At 46.2% G+C, this 20,414-nt stretch overlaps 1 protein-coding gene across 2 annotated transcripts in view; it reads left to right on the top strand.

The window, feature by feature from the left end:
- The window catches only part of LOC145393489 (uncharacterized), a 434,047-nt gene that overhangs the window by 160,786 nt on the left and 252,847 nt on the right, over positions 1 to 20,414 (top strand). The window lies entirely within an intron of this gene.

Below are 20,414 nucleotides of genomic sequence, written 5' to 3'. Positions count from 1 at the left end.
CACACCAAAACCTTACAGCATACAACACCCACACCCACCCACATCAACAGGCACACCTTGTAAATTTTTTGTCGCACCCACATCCACCGCACACTCGTCCTACAGGATCTCGACATTTATATCTACCCACATCCACATGCATCCACGTCGAAGCAGAGAATTCTTAACTGCACCCACACCAACACCTAATGAATTCTTACTACATCCGCAACCACCTCTCTTACACCCACACCACACCCACATAGATCAGCCTGCAGCAACAGTCCACACCCACCCACATCTGCACCCACACTCAGCCACATCCATCTGCACCCATACCCACCTACACCCACCTGCATCCACCCACAGTCCTACATCAACACCCACCTACATCCACCTGCACCCACACTCACCTACACCCAAATCCACATACACTCATACCCACTCACGTCCTCCTACACACACCCACTCCTAATATACTTTTTAGCACACCCACATCCTCCTACACTCACACCCACACTCACACGACACTACCGCGCCCACACCTAGTGAGATTTCCGTCGATCCATAACCCACACCCACAACGATTCCCCATTATCTTCATCCATCTTCTTCCACGCCCATATAAAATTGTCTTACATTAGTTTTACCCAACCCTAATTATCTAGCACACACACACACACACACACACACACACACACACACACACACACACACACACACACACACACACACACACACACTGATCTTTCCGCCACACCCATAAATGCGTCCTTAGTTACACCAGATAGATCTACACCCACAGACAGCCGCCCGCATCCGCCTAAACCCACACTCACACCCAGGTAGTTTTACACTCAGCTATACCCCACAAACACCGACCTACACCCAGCTTTACCCACACCCATACCCAACTGGATATGCACGAAACACTTAGTAATCCTTCCACCACACCAGGTTATACCCACACCCACACTGATCTACACCCAGATATTTACACACACACACACACACACACACACACACACACACACACACACACACACACACAAAGAGTCTTCCTCAACACCCTGTCACACCCACAACCATACCCAGCAAGACATACATCCACACCCAGGCACATCCACACTCACACCCAAGTCCACACCCTCACCCACACCCACGTCTACACCCACGCCCACATCCATGCCCACACCCTCACCCACACCCATGTCCACGTCCTCACCCATACCCACACCCTAACTCATACCAACATCCTCTCACATCGACATTCTACATCCACATCCACATCACCACCCACACCAGCCTTCACACCCACAGCCACACCCACGCACACTGCCTTATCTCCTTATCACTAGTCCTTGACTCTTATCATTAGTAGGTTAAGTCGCACTCTTTTTTTTCTGTGTTAATTTTCAGGTGTGACCAGTAATACGTGAAAAACTGGAATATTTAAGGATAGGGTGGTGGTGGTGGTGGTGGTAATGGTAGTAATGGTGGTGGTGATAGCAGAAGTGGTGTTTTGATAGTAGTAGTAGTAGTAGTAGTAATCACTGGAAAGACGTTGAGCGAGGTAGAGGTGAAAGAAGTGGAGACTAGTGGAGAAAGAGAGGAGGTAAAAGCAGTCGAAAATGGAGGAATGCGGACGAGTGATGTGTCTGGGACTGATAAGAGAAGAGGAATTTAGGAGATATGAGACAAGGGTGGAGTGGTGAGGGGTAAACAGTGGAAATTACAGAGAGAGAGAGAGGATGTAGGAAATAACTGATAAAAGTGGAATACGGTGGTGAAGAATAAGCAGCGGAATGGAAGAGAGGGGTGGGGGGAGCAGTAATGTTAGAGGTGGAAGGAAGCGGGGGAGGGGGGAGCAGGGGGGTAGTGTTGGAAGTGGAAGGAAGAGGGGGGATGGGGGTCATGGGGGGGTGGTAATGTTGGAAGTGGAAGGAAGCGGGGGGAGGGGGAGTACCAAGGTCAGGCGATGATGGTGATGCCGCCTCGGGGACAAGGTCATAGAGAGAAGGGAGAGGAGAAGGGAGAAGGAGAGAAGAGTTGAGAGGAGGGGCGGGAGAAGAAGGAAAGATAGGGATGGGGGAGGAGGAAAGAGCAGGAAGAGGTGAGAGAAGAGAGGGTGGGAATGGAGGGAAGGGAAGGAAAATGAGAGAGGAAGAGTGGAGAGAGGATAGAAGAGGGGAAAGATAGGGAAGAAGATGGAAGAATATGTGAGGGAGGAAGAGGCGAAGAGACTGGGGAACAGGCATAACTAGGTACTCAGAAAAGGATGGAGGGAGGAGATGGAAGGGATAGGTAAGAGGAAAGAGGTAAACGGAGATAGAGAGGGAGAGAGGCAAGGTAGGCGGGAGAGAGAGGGACAGGTGTTGAAGATATGGGATGGCCTGGATGATTGGGAAAAGAGGGTGAAATGGAGGAACCTTATTTAGCCTGGAAAGAACGGAGAATAGGTGATGTTAATGAAAGAATGGTATAATGAAGTGAAATGGGTCGGGAATGATTGTGGTAAATGAAAGGGGACTAGAATGAAAAATTGTGGTTATGAATGGAAGATAAAAAGAGCGACTGGAAGATCAGAAGGGACTGTTTAGAGAGTAAGAATTAATCACTTAACAGCAACGACATCTTCTACAACTTTCTTCTTGTCATAGTTAGTCGATTTGATATAGCTTAGGACAGACCTCTTGTAGGCTTGTTGGCCCGTGTTCTTGTCTGTTAAGGAAGCTCCCTAATACTTTTTGGTAAGCAATTTATTTTGTTTATTACACCATACTGTCCTGTTTTGTTAAGGGAGGGTGGAGTATATAGAGAAGTGATGAAGTGAATTTAGTGCAATATGGAAGAAGAGAGACTCGGCAAGGTAAGGGAATGATAACAGTAAATTAGAGAGAGAGAGAGAGAGAGAGAGAGAGAGAGAAGGCATTGAAAAGGTGAGTGAGAAAACAGTGATAATAATGGAAGACGATGAGTAGGATGAATCGGTAAGAGGAGGGTGGGTGTTAAACTGTAAAGTATGAAGGGGATAGATGGGAGGGAAGGGTGACGGGGGGAAAGGTCATTGTAAAGGTTGATGAATAGGAAGGGACGGAGTGGGAGAGAGAGGACGTTGGGGGTTGAATAATAATAGGAGTGATTACGTGATAGAGAGAGAGAGAGAGAGAGAGAGAGAGAGAGAGAGAGAGAGAGATAATGCACTCCCTACCCCCTCCAACCCCTCACTTTAACCCCTCCTCCCCCACCCACCCCCACGTGATGATTGTATAGCATTCCACCTCCCACGCAACACTCCTGCCCCCCCCTGTTTGGGTAGATTGAGCCTTGCTGCGACGGGGGGATGGATGCACGCGAATTTAAGATATATTTCACACACACACACACACACACACACACACACACACACACACACACACACACACACACACACACACACACACACACACACACTCTCTCTCTCTCTCTCTCTCTCTCTCTCTCTCTCTCTCTCTCTCTCTCTCAAGGTCATGGTAGATAGCTTAATGATGCTTATATGTTGACAGGTAATATGATGCACGGTAGACTGCATGACTGACGGGCTGCTTGACTAAGTGAATGAATGTATTGATTGTCGGAGTGAATAAATCGTGAACAGATGATTGAATAGACTGAATGACCTGACAGATGAGATGGAGAAGGAATAAATGAGTGACCTAACTGTTGACTGAGTGATTAGCAGAATGAATGACAGTCGAGTTGAGAGTAAAATGGTGTGTAAAGTGAAAGGGCTACTGAGTGACTTGGCTTAGTATATGAAGCGCGAATGAATGAATGACTGAATGACTAAAGAGATAGTTATATGAGTTAATGGCAGACCGGATGAATATTTGAATGATCATCTGAATGAATGCCTAGCTGGGTGAACGATCTGATACAATTTTTATTATTAAGGAACTTAGTAAATACCAAGAAGAAACTGACAATTTAGACGCAGACATGGCTGATAAAACCTTTGACATCATCGTCCTCGTAGTGAAGCGGTTAGTCAAATTGTTTCCAGCTCCCTCCACCACGCGAGTTACGAGAGTTATCTCCTAAGCTGAATTAAAGCGTTGAGTAGCGAGGATATAACAGACGCTCCTACACCGATGGAGTAATTGTTCCTTCCCCATCCAAGGTAACAGGTATTTCGTTAAGTGAATAAAATGTGATGGTGATAAGAATATAGTACAATAGACATCATACTTGTTGTTATGGTGGTGGTGGCGGTGGTGGTGGTGGCCCTGTAGGACGTGAACCCAGTGGACTACGGGCTGAAGATGCCCTTTTGCAGTCCATCGATCTTCCTTCTCTGGAATAGGAAAAGATTTAGAGGACTTCTGTATATCCGGGTAGTTCAGCCACCCAGTTTTATTGGTGCCATCACGTGAAGGGGTCCCTGACTAGTACCAGGCCATTAGACCAAAGGGGTTAAATGAAATTGTCTAGCCCCCCCCCCCATACAGCGAGAGAACAAAATTTTCTGAAGGTTGCAAGAATAAACTTCAGTAGACGTCCTCGCACTGAATGAATTAATGTCGCTCTGTTGGCTGAGGACTTGACTGAGCAGGTTGACGACTTGATGACTGGAAGTGATTGAGTGATTGATTGATGAGTGACAGAATGGGAGTGAGTATTTATGCTTGTGGACCGGTTCATTCCCTTGTGTGTGTGTGTGTGTGTGTGTGTGTGTGTGTGTGTGTGTGTGTGTGTGTGTGAGTGTGTAAATATTTGGCGAACTGAGTGTGCTCTGTTACTGAATGAGTATACAAAATTCCTCGATAATATGTGTGCATGGTGTCGTGTGTGTGTTTGTTTGTGTATATATGTATGTATGTATATATGTTAGTGGAAGGTGGGGGCGCTCACCATCCACTCACTCAATGTAGTGCTGCTCTCGGGTGTCTGCCCTTTCCGCTCCATCCTTCTTTCCTTCCATCTTCTTGTCTTTCCTTCAGTCTTTCCTCTTCCTTCGGCCTACGGGTGACTTTACACTCCCACTTCTGTCTTTCATTCCTTCATTCTTTCCTCGTCCTTCTGCCTGTGGGTGACTCTACACTGAGCGACAAGCCAAATGGTTTCCTGTACGCCAGGAAACCATTTACTACGCTGGGTGGTAACCATATAACCACATTTTGGCGCCTGGTGGTTTAGTGGGTAATTATTATGCTCCAATCAGATTGAGCTGGTGAAGGTTTATATCCAAGGGATGGTTGGGGTCTATTGCTCACGTAATGCCACTCAGGGATGAGTGAGGTTGGTCACTCTCATCTTAAATCTCAGGACCAACTGCCTAGCCCCGGGCTCCTACGCTCCTCATGGGGCAACGTAGGATTGGATGATGGATGGATGGATGTATATATGTATGTATGTACGTGGTGGCACCTATTGGACATGAAGGGGTAGGTGTGGTGTGGCCTTGTGAGGTAGGAGTGGCTCCCATTAACCCCTCCACCCTTATCAGTCACCTGTTTTATTATTGGCCTTCTTGTCCAGCTTTCTGCCTTCCTGTTTCATCTTTGCCATATAATCTCAGAGTATATTATTTTCTCATGTTTTTTTTTTTTATGTAGTTTCCTTCTCATTTTTTGGCTTTTATTTTCCTTCCTTATTCATCGCTCGTTATATTTTTGCTTTTTTTTTTTTTCCATCTGCCATTGTGTCTCTGCCTCCTGTGCTTACCAGTCACTCGTTCAGTTTATTTTCCTTCCTTGTCCATTTTTCTCTGGGTTTCGGTATTATTTTTTTTCCATATATATTTTTTTTATTTATCCGTCTTTGTGCATCTTTATAGGTTTCTGTATCTTGTTTTCTGTGTATATCTTCAGTTCTGGTATTGTGTTTTCAACGTCTTCCTCTCTCTCTCCCTCTCTCTCTCATATATATATATATATATATATATATATATATATATATATATATATATATATATACACACGTCATTTACAATTATACATTTATCTCTAATCTCTCTTTCATCACTCAAACTTCCTTCAAACGTCCTCTCTCTTTTATCTCCCTGTCAGTCACACATCCTCCTCTTATCTGGAGTCTGAATCTGTGTATCGTATAAATAGGTCACTTTCCTTACCTCACGGCCCACACAGTGTTCCCAATCAGCGTCTCTTTCATCTGTATGTGGTGATGGAGAGGGACGCCGTCGTGTGGTGCTATTGATGTCATGGAATACGCTGTTGCCCGCTCATACATACGTCTCTGAGCTCCAGCATTATCCTCTTCTTCTATCTCTTCTCTTCGCTTCTCTTCTTTTCTTTTCTCTCTGCCTCATTCCTTATTTCTTTTTGTATCCTCGTCTCATCTTTTTTTTTTTTTAATCCTACGTCTCATCTCCCTTTTTATATCCGCTGTCTCATCTCTTCCCATCTCCTTGTTATCTCTTCATCTTCACTTGTTCTTTCTTATCCCCCTTTTGCCTCTCCATCTCCCCCTTACTTATCTCCCTTTCTTCTTTGATTATCTCGCTCATGTCATACTCTCCCCTACTTCATCTCCCCTTCTCTCCCCCATTCCCTTCCTTCTCCCTCCCTACTGCTGTCTTTTCTTCCCTTCCTCCCTCCAACTTCCGTCTTATCTTCCTCCCTTCCTACCAGTCTCCCTTCGGTCTTACTCTCTCCCTTTTTTCTTTTACTCCTTTTCCCGTCCTTCATTCTTCATTTTATTTCATTTCATCTCATCTCATCTCATCTCCATTCTCCTCGCTATCTCCTCTTCCCCCTATTTTTCTTCTCCATTCCCCTCCTTCCTTTCATCCTCTCCCTCTCCATCCCGTCTCTCTCCCTCGTTCCGGGGGGCATGGTGGCTCAGTGGTAGAGCATCAAGCTCGTAATCGGGGGATTGTGAGTTCGAGCCCCGCCCGGGACTGCCGTTCCGGGAGTGCTAGCGCGCTTCTGTAACCTAGCGGTGCTGTATGATCCAATACAGGGTCTAGCTCGGGGAACTCCATTTCTCCCATTTTTTTTCTCCCTCGTTCCTTTCACCCCCCTCACTTCTTTTGCCTCCCTCCTTCCTCTTCCCCATTTCCCTTCCCCTCTCCTTCCCCGCTACTCTTTTCCCCTCCATCTCTTACGTTTCTCTTCCATTCCTTATTTCTCTTCCTCGTCTCTCTCCTTCCTCATCACCTTTCTTTTCTCCACTTCCCCATTTCCCTTCTCATCTTAAGCCCCCAATGTCCCTTTCCCTTTACCTCCTTCTTTCTCCCTCTCCCCCTCATGTCCCCTATCTCCCCTCTCCCTCCCCCTTTCCATCCCCCTCCCCCCAGTTCCCTTTCCCTCCTCCCTCTCCCTCCATATCCCCCATCTCCAATCTTTCTCTCCCTCCCCTTCCTATTTCCCTATCTCATTCCCTCCTTCCTACACCCACTCCCCTTCCCCACTCCCTCCCCCTCTGCCCTCTTATCTGCCTCGTTGTGTCGGTCGGGGTGGTTATTCTGGTCTCCTTTGGCTTGCACGCCTTTGTTCCTCGCGGTCATTATGCCTCTAATTGCCTCCTCCATTGTGCCTCTTACACCCATAATTACCCTTTATTGTGATGCATTACTAGTGGCAGTGCTAGGAGGGGTGCGGCTATTTGTCATTATTGCGGTACTGTCCTCTAATTAGCCCTTATTGTGATGGATTACTGTTGTCATTGCTAGTTAGATTGTTTGCATTATTGAGGTACTGGTCTCTGATTATCCGTTATTCTGATGCATTACTCTTGGCAATGCTAGTCGTGGTGTGGGAATTTGTAATTGTCAGGGTACTCTGAATGTGATAATAATAATGATAATAATAATAATAATAAAAATAATAATAATAATAATAGTAATAATAATAATAATGATGATAATAATAATAATAATAATAATAATAAGAGGTTCGGATCGGTGGTATCTGTCCTGGTTGTGTCGTGTGGTGGTGGTGGTGGGGTAGGTGGCAGGGTAAGGGTGGTGTTTTATCAGCGTGTATCAGGGAGGGGCGGTATAAGTGTGGCAAGGGTGGGGTGTAAGACGCAGCCAGGGACCTGTAAGGGTTTAATTAGGGTGGGTTAGGGTGTGGTGAGGTGTGATACGGTGGGTTAGGTTGATGCAGAGAGGGCTTCGGTGGGTTGGGGTGTGGTAGAGTGAGCTGTGGTATGGAAGGGTGGGTTGATATAGGTGAGGGCAAAGCGGGGTAGGGTGTGCCACGCGGCCGAATATCTGTAAAGGTTTGATTAGGGTGTGGTCAGGTGGGTTACTGTGCATCGGGGTGGGTTAGGGTGTGGTAGAGAGTGTTCTGGTGTACCAAGGTGGATTACGGTGGTAGGCTGGGTTGGGGGATCACATGATGGATCCGGTACGGGTTAGGCCAGGACAAGGTGTAAAATGTGACCTGGGAAGTAAAAGTGTTGGAAGCGTATAATTAAGGTGGGAATAGGTGTAACTGGGTGGGTTAGGGTGTCGTGAGTGGATTAGGTGATGTACCTGTAAGGGTTGAATAGGGTGTTGTAGGGTGGGTTTGGATGTGACTGTGAAGGCAGTAGGGTGTGCTACGGGGGACTAGGGGCTGACAGGGTGGGATAGGGTGTAGAAGAGGGTGTATGGGGGTAGTAAGGTGCTTAATTGTGGATTAAGGTGTGGCAGTGAGTTAAGTATGAGAGGGTGGATTAAGTATGTGACAGACTGGACTAAAGTGTTAAAGCGGGTATTAGGGAATGGGAGGCTGGGGTAGGGTGTGGCAGGGTGGGCTAGGGTAAATATGAACCTGTAGCAGAGAACGTAGGGGTAGAAGAGATAAAACTATAATGTGCTGGAGACTAACGAGATTAATAGTGTAGGAAAAGCGTGCAGGTGGCTGGATGTTCTTACTGGATCAAAATGACTCCTTCATCTCCTCCCATCTACTTCCTCTTTATCCTTGTTTCCTCTCCCTCTACCCTCTCACTTTTCATCCTTTTCCCTGGTTCCTCTTCCTCTCCACTCTCACTTACCCTTATTTTCCCTCGTTCGCCTCCCTCTCCAGTCTGCACTCTCACTTTTCCTCCTCCTCCTCCTCCTCTTCTTTTCCCTCCCTCTCCGCTGTCACTTTTCCTCCTTTTCCATCGTTTTCCTCCCTTTCCACTTACTTTTACTCCTTTTCCCTCGTTCCCCTTCCACTCCACACCCACTTTCCCCCTCCTCCCTCTCCTCTCCCTCTCCACTCTCACTTTTCCTCCCCCTCCTCCCTCTTTCCCCTCCCTCTGGGCTCTCACTTTCCTTCCTTCTCTCTCTTTCTTTTCTTTCTTCCACCCTCACTTTCTCTCTCTCAGCCTCCCTTTTTCTCCTCATTCTTTCCACCCACACTTTTCCTCCTCCTGCTCTGTCTTATCACTCATTCACCACTCTCACTTTTGCTCCTCCTCCACCTTCCCATCCATTCCCCTGTCACCTCACACACCCTCATTCTTGTCTCTTTCTGTCCTCTTTCTCCTTCTCCTCCTTATATTCTTTCTCCTTCTCCTCCTCTCTGTGTGAACTATTATAAACCAGTGTCTTGGCTTATATAAAGGAAGCACCGTGTCGTAATACCATTTAACTAGGTCTGGGTACTTTTCTTCTGAGTCGTACCTGATATCACAAGGCGGAGTAGTACCTTGTTGGGTAGTGCAGTACGTGCTTTAGTTACAAGTTGCAGAGTATAGCAAAGTTAGGTGCCGCAGTCCAATTTACAGATATGCCGGTGTATTGTAATGGGGATTTGTAAGTGTACCTGTAGTAAGTGTAGAATGGAAGGTTGTTTGGGTACAGGTTTTAAGGTACAGGATATGAGGTGTAGTTCAGTGTCAAAGTGTATCAGGGTGTAGGAGAGTGTATGTACTGTTGAGTAGGGTACTAGAGGGTGTGAAGAGCAAGGTATAGTAATGAGAGTGTTGTAAGTGTTAGAGCAGTTGAGAGAGTGTCTGAGTGTAACCTGATGTAGCAGTTCAGGTGTACTTGGTGTAATAAGGTTCAGAGTGGGTGTGGGTGTATCAGGATGTAGATAATAGTGACAGTGTAGGATATGAGTGGTAGGGCAAGGTGGTGGTTTAAGGTGCAGCAAGGTGTAGTGATTGACGTTTTAAGTGTTATTACGTTGAGAGACAGTGTATGAAGGTTTAGATGGTAATGAGAGTGTATAATAGGGGAAGGCTAGAGAATATGACATTATATAAAGATGTATGTAGTCTTGTTTATGTAGTGTATGTGAGGTAGGACAGATTCAGTGTGTGTTGGAGTGTATGAAGGTGTAGATATCTTCGAGAGTGTTGTGTGAAGAGTGTATAAAGGTGTAGGCAGTAGTGCTAGTGTAGTGTGTGTGTTAGGTCAGGGTGTTGGGGGTTGTGGCAGGGTGTAGCAAGGTGCCAAAATTAACACCAGTGCCGGAAGTGACACTGTGCACATCAGTTCCACTCTGTTTATATCCACCACACTACCGTCGTCTCACACACACACACACACACACACACACACACACACACACACACACACACACACACACACACACACACACACACACATACAATCAAAATGTGGAGTTCCCCAGGTGCTCCTCCCGCCACGTGTTTATATACGCACGGCGCAGTAGCACCTTCACGCCCTGGTTGTCGCCTCTCTCACTCCGCCCCAGACACACAGGCACGTTGGCAGGGGGAGAGAGAGAGAGAGAGAGAGTCACAGGAAGGAGATTATAGAGCAGAATTTAAGAGAGGAAGATAAAAAGGAAGTTGGAAGGAGGAGAGGAAGAATAAAAAGAGGAGTGGGGAGGGAGAGAGAAGGGAATGGGGGCGAGAAGGGAGAGTAAGGAGGTGAGAGGAGGATGTGACGAGAGGAGGAGAGGCAGAAAAAGTGAGTGTGGAGAGGAAGAGAAGACGGTGGGAGGAAAGGTACGTACACAAACACATACACACACACACACACACACACACACACACACACACACACACACACACACACACACACACACACACACACACACACACACACACACACACACACACACACACACACACACACACACACACACACACACACACACACAGACAAAGAAGAAAAAGAGAGTGTATAAAAATGAGGCTAATGACAGGTGTGGCGGAGGGAGAGAGTGACCAAGAAACGGAAGAGAAACCTAAAGGAAAAACAACAAAGAATGAATATAGACGAGGAAGGAGTGGTGGGAGAGACAGGATGTGAATAGAGGGAAGGGTGGGGTGTGGTTGGAAGGGGTTTGAAGGGATGAGTGAGACAGGTGCTGAGAATGGGGTGAGGAGAGGGTGGTAAGGGAGGGAAAGGAGCAAGGGTCGGTTGGGAATAGGAGGCAGAGAAGTGACAAGTGAAGATGTGATGAAGAAGGAGAGTGAGAGTGAAAAAGGGTGGGGAAGAGACGAGGAAGGAGAAGGGGTCTGGTGAAGAGGAAAGAGAACAGAGTGATGATGATGATGACGATGATGATAAAGAGGAGGAAGAGGAAAACGGACAACAGACGGGTGAGGCATGGAATTTGTGTAGAAGAATGGGAAAGGGCAAGGAGCAGAACGGTATGGATGGGGAGGAGGAGGAGGTTAAGGTCCCAGAGAAGAGTAAAACGTGTGGGGAGACGAGGAAAAAGCGTAGAGGATTAAGATTGAGTGAGGAAGAGGAAGAAGAGGGGAGTGAAAATATTGAGTTTCGGGAGTAGTTGAGGAAATTAGGAGCACAGAGATAAGGATGGGAAAGAGGAGGAAGATGGGAGGGGAGTGAACTAAAGAGGTGGGGAAGGGATGTTGAAGTAAGGTAAGGGTGAGGAAAGGAGCGGGAGGAGAGTGAAAAGGGTGAGAAAGAGTGTGAAATCGGTGGGGAGGAAGGGTGAGAAGAGAGTGAAGAGGGTGTGGTTAAGATGAAAAAGCACTGGGATAGGGAAAGGGAAATGGAAGGAGAGGGGCGTGAGGAATGTGAAGAAGAGTGTGGACAGGGCGGGGAGGAGGAGGAGGAGGGGCGAGAACAGAGTGAAGAGGGTGGGGAAGGTATTGAAAAGAGTTAGGGTAGGAAGAGGGAAGTGACGGGTTAGCTATGAGGAAGGAGCAGGATGGTGGTGGTGGCGAGGGATGGGAGGAGAATGTTGAAAGACTGGTTGGCTGACTGACTAAACGACCTATTAAATGACAGTTTACCCAGATTGCTGACACTAAGGTTGACTGGTGGCTTCCTGGGGGACGGACCCACTCAATTATACTTTAAATTAAAATTGGCATTTGACTTATTGTAACTGTTTAATTTATTGACTATGTATTGACCTTTTACCATTTGGGCGTCATTCCTAACCCAATCCAGCCCACTCTAATCCAAACTTATCATAACATCCCAAACTTAACATACCCGGTAATATAATGGAACGTAACCTAACCCAACACAGTCCACCCTAACCTGTCAAACTCACAATTTAACCCAATCCAATTGAACCCCCTCCCTCAAAAAAAAAAAAAAAAAAAAAAACATCCTAACCTAACCTAACTAATCCTAACTTGGCCTAGCGTAGCCCATCCTAAACGGTGGTAACCATCCACTGAACCGGATGATCAGGGTGCCGATTCACTATATAGCCTAACCGACCAGCTAAACGCTATACCCTCGTCCTATCAACCCAAGTAGCAGGTCTTATATTTATCTGATAGCCTTTTCCAAACTGACCGACTCCCTCACCTCCTCACTAACCTGCCCCGCTGTAACCCTTCCGTGGCTGTGGGCGCGAGTGTTTTATTTGTTCTGGCTCCATTCGGCCGATCTTCCTCAGCTGAGTTTCATCCTGCCAGTCAGTTAATGGATATTTTGGTGAATCGATATCTCAAGCCTTTGTGAAATTGATCGGTGGTTGCGAGAATTAAAAGAAAAAATATACGGACTTCGGTAGTGTAGAATCAAAATATTGAAAACGTATTCTTTACTTTTTGTCGCTGTCATATACTACGAACTACTTTCCGAATTCAACCGACTTCAAACTAAAATTTAACTTTACAAACCGACTTCCCGACCGACACACATGGGTGGGGAGGAAGGAGGAAATCGAGACATAAATAGAAGGATAACCAGGAGAGGTAGAGAGAGAGAGAGAGAGAATCCTCCCCTTCCCCCCATCAGCTGTGTGACCTCGAGTTGAAATAGCTTGTTGTGGATTAGATAGCTGAGAGGGTGTGGCCAGACTGACGTAGAAGGAGGGGGGTGAGACGGTGAGGGACGGACGAGAGGAGGAGGAAAAGAGAGGAGAGGAGACAGGTGGAGATAATTTTGGGGGGGACAGTAGGAGGAGGAGGATGTGTGTGTGTGTGAGAGAGAGAGAGAGAGAGAGGGGGGGGGGGCAAGAGAATGAGTTATACAGGAAGCAGTGTGATGCGGGAGACGATAAGTTAGGACAAGGTGAGGTGATGTTAGACAGAAGAGTGTTAGACAGGTACAGTACGAGGAGAGAAGACAAGAACGTGCGAGACAGAGAAGGAGCTTGTTTCGGACAGTAAGATAAGACGAGGCAGACAGGGAATGTAGGACAGGAGGTAGTGTAAGACAGTGAGTGGGTACTATTAGATTAAATGAAACGTTGTGATACAGAGACAGTATTATGTGGCAGGGCGCAATTTGAAACAGAGAAAGTAGTATTGTATTAAATGAGACGGTGTGGGGCAGAGAAAGAGTACTGTTGGGTCGAAAATGAGGGGGTGTAACATGAAGGCTTTATAACATTACAGGATATAATTACAGAGAGGGTACTAATGTATTTAATGAGACAGTGTGAGACAGACAGGATAATGTTACAGAGGAAGACATTATAAGGCAGAAAGGATGTTTAACCTTATCGTCGACGTTGCCCAGTAGCGAGTAAAATCATGTTGCGTTAGCCAGACTGAAATAGATAAGTTGTCAGTCGAGGTTCAGCGCCTTTGCAGTTCGTTGACCTATTATTTATTTATTTTTTGTTACCCCCAGGCGATTTTTCTTAACTTAGGAGAAACTTTTCGACCTGGAGAAGAGATATATGACCTTAATTTTCCATTCAGTACAAGATCTCTTAAGCTGAAGCGAAGCATCTGGAGACAAGAATAAAAAGAAACGTCATGGGATTGAAGGGGTTAGCGTAAAGGTTATATGAGACGGTGTAAGGCAAAGATGGGACTGATTTACAAGACACAGTTTGAGGAGCATGATACTGTTATTAAATGAGAGATTGTGACATCACAGGGTGGAGTCACAAGAGAGCAGAGTATGAGACAAAGAAAAGGATAATGAGGGACTAACTGATGCTGTGTGGGGCATAGATAAGGTAGCATCAGACGGAGAGAGGGACACAGTAAGAGACAGAGAAGAGGGTAATGAAGGACCAAACGAGACAGTGGTGGGACAGGGACAAGGTAACATTAGATGGTAAGAGACGTGGAGGAGACATGAAGTGTTTAGATGGTGTAGGGTGTGACCACGCCTTTAGTACGACGTAAGACAGGCAGTGGGGACAGGGGGAGAGAGAGAGAGAGTGGAATGAAGAATTGGTAGAGATGGGCGTGGTTATGATGATGAAGAGAAAGTAGGAGAAAAAAGAAAAACTGTGTGGAACAAAGACTGATGTGACAGAGAGAGAGAGAGAGAGAGAGAGAGGATACCGGTAACAGCAGAATTCAGGTTGGCTTATGCTAGGCAGCTCCTGTAAGAGAGTGTGACGAGACTGCGAGAGAGAGAGAGAGAGAGAGAGAGACTGGCACAAAGAACTAAAATTTGAGATGAAAGAGCATGAACCAGCAATAAATTATAATGCGTAATTAAAAAGATAAGAGTGACACAAAGGGTGAAAGAGAACATAAAGTGGGAGAGCGGAATGGAAAGTGTGTTGTATGGATGATGTGTGTGTGTGTGTGTGTGTGTGAGAGAGAGAGAGAGAGAGAGAGGATCGTAAAGGAAGAGTGACGTACAGTACAAAGAAAACTAGAGCCAGGGAGACAGCAAGGTTGAAAGCAAGTCTGACAGTGAGGAAGATAAGTTTGAGAAAGACAGACAGATATAGATGGAAAGAAAATCATACAGCAAGTAAATATGTAATGTACGAAATGCATACATACATACATCTATACATGTGTGTAGACATACACTGAGAAAGGTATTAGGCTACAGCAGGATGGATAACTGTAATAGACTGCTGAATATGATATATACTGTGTATATATATATATATATATATATATATATATATATAAAGAGAGAGAGAGAGAGAGAGAGAAAAGGGAGGGGAAGGACAAACACCCGCGCGCGCGCGCGCGCACACACACACACACACACACACACACACACACACACACACACACACACACACACACACACACACACACACACACACACACACACACACACACACACACACAATCCTTTCACCACATACACCCCTCACATCCATTGACTCTTCAACGAGGTAACTTGAGATTCTCACGGCCCTCCCCACCTTCCCTATCCCTTTCTCCCCTCTCCCATTCTCCCCTCTTCCTTCTCCCATTCCCCCATCTTCCCTCTCTCATTCTCCCCTCTTTCCTCTCCCTTTCTCCCCTCTTCCCTCTCCTCTCTCTTCCCTCCCCTCTCCCACCCCATCCGCTTTTGTCCCGCCCCAACCTTCATCTCCCGTATCCTCCACCCATTCTAAATACACTCAGTCTTTCTCCCATAGTTCCATCCCTTTCTTCATCGTCTTCTTTCAAGCTTTCGCTCACCTTCTTTCAATTCTTCTTTAAATCCTGTATTCGGCACCCATTCTGCAAGTTTATTTTCTAGCCCAGTCTTTTATCCTGTGTTCTTTATTCTCTCTCTCTCTCTCTCTCTCTGTACATATAATATATATATATATATATATATATATATATATATATATATATATATATATAATGTAATGTCCCTCCAATACTGCAGTATTCTCTCCTGTCAATATAAACACAGTACCCTCCCTCTCATCTCATTCTGTCTTCTCCTCCTCTCCTCCATCTTGTCGTTTCCTAGGACTCTTTATTGTCTCCCCTTCTTCATCTTCCCCAGTCCCCTCCTATTTTCTCTCCCATTTCCTCTCAGTGTTATCTACCTCTCAACTTTTTCCTCCTCCCGCTTTTTCCCATTTCTTATCCAAATCGTTTCGTTCCCTCCTCTTTCGTCTCTCCCTCCCTCCCCCTGCCCTTCTCCTATGGTGTCGTTCCTTTTCTCTCAGACCTCACCCTTTCCTTCTCTTTCTCTCATCCCTCATGTCCCCATTCTCTTATCCTAATCGTTTCCTCCCCCTCCCCTCCTATTTTTTCCCTCCCTCCCGCCTCCCTGCCTCCTCCGGTCACCAGGTTTAGCGTGAAGGATAAACATGTCACGCTATTTTTAGTGCTCTATCTGGCTGCACCTCTTCTCTCTCCTGAGCGTCCATGTGCGTGTGTGCGTCTGTGTACGGCAGGGGGGATTGTGTGCGTCTGTGGCGGGATGAGGGGGGAGGAATTTTGTGTTGTGCTGTGTGTGTGTGTGTGTGTGTGTGTGTGTGTGTGTGTGTGTGTGTGAGAGAGAGAGAGAGAGAGAGAGAGAGAGTTTGCCTAAATATACATACTGAACGTTCCTTGTATATGTACTTAAAAATACATATAATTCTCGCATCTTTTTCGTATAGACAATGAATGATTTTAATATTCACTCTTGTTTATTAACTGTACCTATTCACTATGTATTACCAGGTACTCTCTCTCTCTCTCTCTCTCCAACTCCATTCATCTCAGGAAAGGCGTTGTTATAGTGAGGGTGGCAAGGGCGTAATGGTGCAGTTAGTGGTTGTTTGATGGTTCTACAGTAACGATAGTGAACCCTAATTGAACCTCTTGGCTCTCTTTAGTCCTCACAGGCTCGAATTCTCAGTGACTTTAATGAATCGCAACACTTCTTCCATTGCGATTCATTCTGGACTTCACTCATCACCTTCTTGTATTTTAGTGATGCAAATTATACCGTATGTAAAAACGATACAGGTAACCTACAAGGGAATGCTAATGTGTACCGGTAATATGCAAAATAAGTCGCTAAGGAGGAGGTGTTAGGAAACCCCCCATGCCAGCCAGACTACACGGCCAGCGTCACATGAGCCGGCGTGTTGCGGGCGAGTTGAACCTACTTAAGCTGATCCTCCCGCCGGCCAGACCCGGTGACGTCACTCATCACATGATCTCTGTACGTCACTCACTCTCCCCCGTGACCTCACCTTTACCCTCCCCACCTCCCCTTAACTCCCCTTTACACCCTCCTCTAACTCCCCTCCCCACCTTTCCCTTTGTCTATCCTCCCCACTTTCCCCATATTCTTCTCCTGCCCTCTTCCCTATCCCGCCCTTTTAACGTCACTCCTATCACGTACCCTCTCCTCCATGCTATCATTTTTTTCCCCTTCCCTGTCTCGTCACCTAACTATTCCTCCCCCTTCTCTCTCTCTCTCTCTCTCTCTCTCTCCCCTAGTTTTGACCTTTCCTGTTTTACATCACACCAAAGCGCCTCTCATTCAGTTTTCCTATTTTTTTTTTTTTTATTCGTTCATTTTCACAGCTCCTTCTCTTTTTGTCAGCCCATTCTCTCCTCATCTCATTTTTCCATTCTTCCCCCTCCTTTCCCCTTCCCATCTCCCTTCGTCCCGCCTGCTTCCCCCTCTTTCCCTCCGCTCACTTTCCTTCCCTCCCTCTCTCTTTGCTCTCTTCGTCTCCCTCCCTCTCCACTCCTCCTTTACCTGCTCCCTTCTCGTGTGTCGCGTCTCAAGTTCCCTGCAAAGCCAACTGACGGGAAGGAGGGAGGGAGAGAGAGGGAGACCGATGATGGAGGGAGACTGTAAAGAGTGAGGGGGAAGTGTGTAGTTCCTGCATGACTCGTTGTGAAGTATAGGGCCCTGTGGATAGGCCACCGTAGTTCAGAATATTTTTCACAAGCTGGATAAACAAATCTTATGGTGACAATAATACGGTTGTCTGACGGTAGCAGGAATGAAATGAAAAAAGTTACTTCAGAGTAGAGAAGGGGTTAATGCTAAGTATACGCGCCAGGTGGCACTACAGGAGAGAGAGAGAGAGAGAGAGAGAGAGAGAGAGAGAGAGAGAGAGAGAGAGAGAGACAGACAGACAGACAGACAGACAGACAGAGACAGAGAGAGGGGAAGAAGACGACGACGACGACGATAACCCATTTGCCCATTTGGGCTTGGAACCGATGTTCAAAGCACTTGGCCTTCAGCCCTTGGTACCTTAACAATATATCCCCAACCACCAACATTGCCACCACAACAACGCCATTACCACCACCACCACCACAACAGCTCCATTACCACCACTGCCATCACAACAGCCCCATTACAGCCACTACCATCACAACAGCCCCATTATCACCACAACAACAGCCCCATTACCACCACTACCATCACAACAGCCCCATTACAACCACTACCATCACAACAGCCCCATTACCACCACTGCCATCACAACAGCCCCATTACCACCACAACAACAGCTCCATTACCATCACTACCATCACAACAGCCCCATTACCACCACTACCACCACAACAACAGCCCCATTACCACCACTACCACAGCAGCAACACCCCCATTACCACCACTACCACAACAGCAACGCCCCCATTACCACCACCACCACAACAACAACCCCATTCTCATCACCACCACCACAACAACACCCCCATTACCACCACCACAACAACAACAGCCCCATTCTCATTACCACCACCACAACAGCCCAGTTACCATCACAACAGTCCCACCACCACCTCCACCACCACAGCTCCGATCTAGAGCAAGTAATATGGTCATGCACCTTTTACGGCACACGACACCTAACTCAGTAATGGATTTCCTCCTTGTTTTCCTTCACCAGTTGCCATGTAATCTTCCAGTATCATCATCATCATCATCATTATTATTATTATTATTATCATTATTGTTTTCTTTATCACTTTATTTCCATCAGTACAGTGGTTGAGCTTTTTGTTTTTTGCTTTTAACTCTGTTCAGGATAGCCTAATATTCATCTTCCTACGGCTTCTTCCTGTTAATCTCTCTCTCTCTCTCCTCTTCTCATTTCTTCTCTACCGAATTTATTGTATTGTCTCCTCTCCTCTCCTCTTATCTCCAAGCTCTTCCTCTCCTCTGGTCATGTGTTTTCTCTCAGCCTCACCCCACCCCACCGCACCCAGCATGGCGTCCTTCGTTTCCTTATATACCTAGTGTGAGTGTGAGGTCATACATTTGGATTAGGTACCTGCCCTTCACAATTCAACCTTTTACTCCACGTGTGCCCAGCGTCCACGTCGTGCTACTGTTTGGATTACCATGTCATTTTTAGTTTCCTTTATATTTATTTACTTATTTATGTATTTATTTATTTTTACTGACGGCCCTGTGCCATTATGTGCAAAGGTTAGAATCTCGATCATGTACAGCCATAAAGGACGCAGGCTGGTCATCTGTACATTATTCTTTTAGCCGTATGTCGCTGAGCTTCTAAATTCGTCACCAGTTTGAAATGGTTGAATACTCAGGACGACGGCAATCTTGCCCTGGGCCCGTACGCCTCGCTGGGAGTGTGTGTTATCGCTTCGGCTGTGAAAGATCCTCCCCGGCTGCAGAAAGTCGTGTACGTTTAAATAATAAAAAATTAAGGGAAAAGTCGTCATCTTGAGGAGGGACTCTTCGAGATTCTGTAGTTTTCACAGTTTATGTCACGCTAGTCAAAGTAAAATTGTAATCCGCGGTCACAGTGAAAAGGTCAACGCGAAGCAAAGAATGAACTTGACATGAAGTGAAGTAGCCTCTATTGTCTGTTCCCTCACTTCGTTGATTGACATGGGTGGTCCTCAGGCAGGTGGTCACGTATTCCCGGAGTCTGTCGCTGTGCCGTATAGCGATAGACAGCGGGAATCTGGTATAAGTACGCGGTAGTTGTTGTTTCACCGTTCTGAGACCGTATTCTCGTTGGATAAGGAGGCTCTCGACCACCTCTTCATTACCTGAGCTTCATCTCCCACACTACCACTGGTCATACTCTCATCACTAACATCAAGGAATGGCGTAACTTTTATCTGTATTAGTTTGGCGTGTGTATTGTCATCCACTTTATATTACGAACACCATAAAGTTACAAACATTTTCTTTTCCTTTCATTCCTCTCTCTCTCTCTCTCTCTCTCTCTCTCTCTCTCTCTCTCTCTCTCTCTCTCTCTCGTAAACTGAGGATTGCAGCATAACCCTTTGAATCCGATGCCGTATTTTAAATTTTGTTTTTGTCACTAGCAGACGACATCCTTCATCACACAGGACACCTCACATGATAAAGGGATAAGTAAACCCTGTATCTAGTCCCTCCAGTTCGATAAGTTTCAGTTGAATGAATTAATTTGGAGATATTTAAAAAA

The sequence above is a fragment of the Coenobita brevimanus genome, chromosome 24 (assembly GCF_032717465.1).
Source record: "Coenobita brevimanus isolate Jiangsu-jjx chromosome 24, ASM3271746v2, whole genome shotgun sequence".
Lineage (NCBI taxonomy): Eukaryota > Metazoa > Arthropoda > Malacostraca > Decapoda > Coenobitidae > Coenobita > Coenobita brevimanus.
This window is presented reverse-complemented; position numbering and strand designations above follow the sequence as displayed.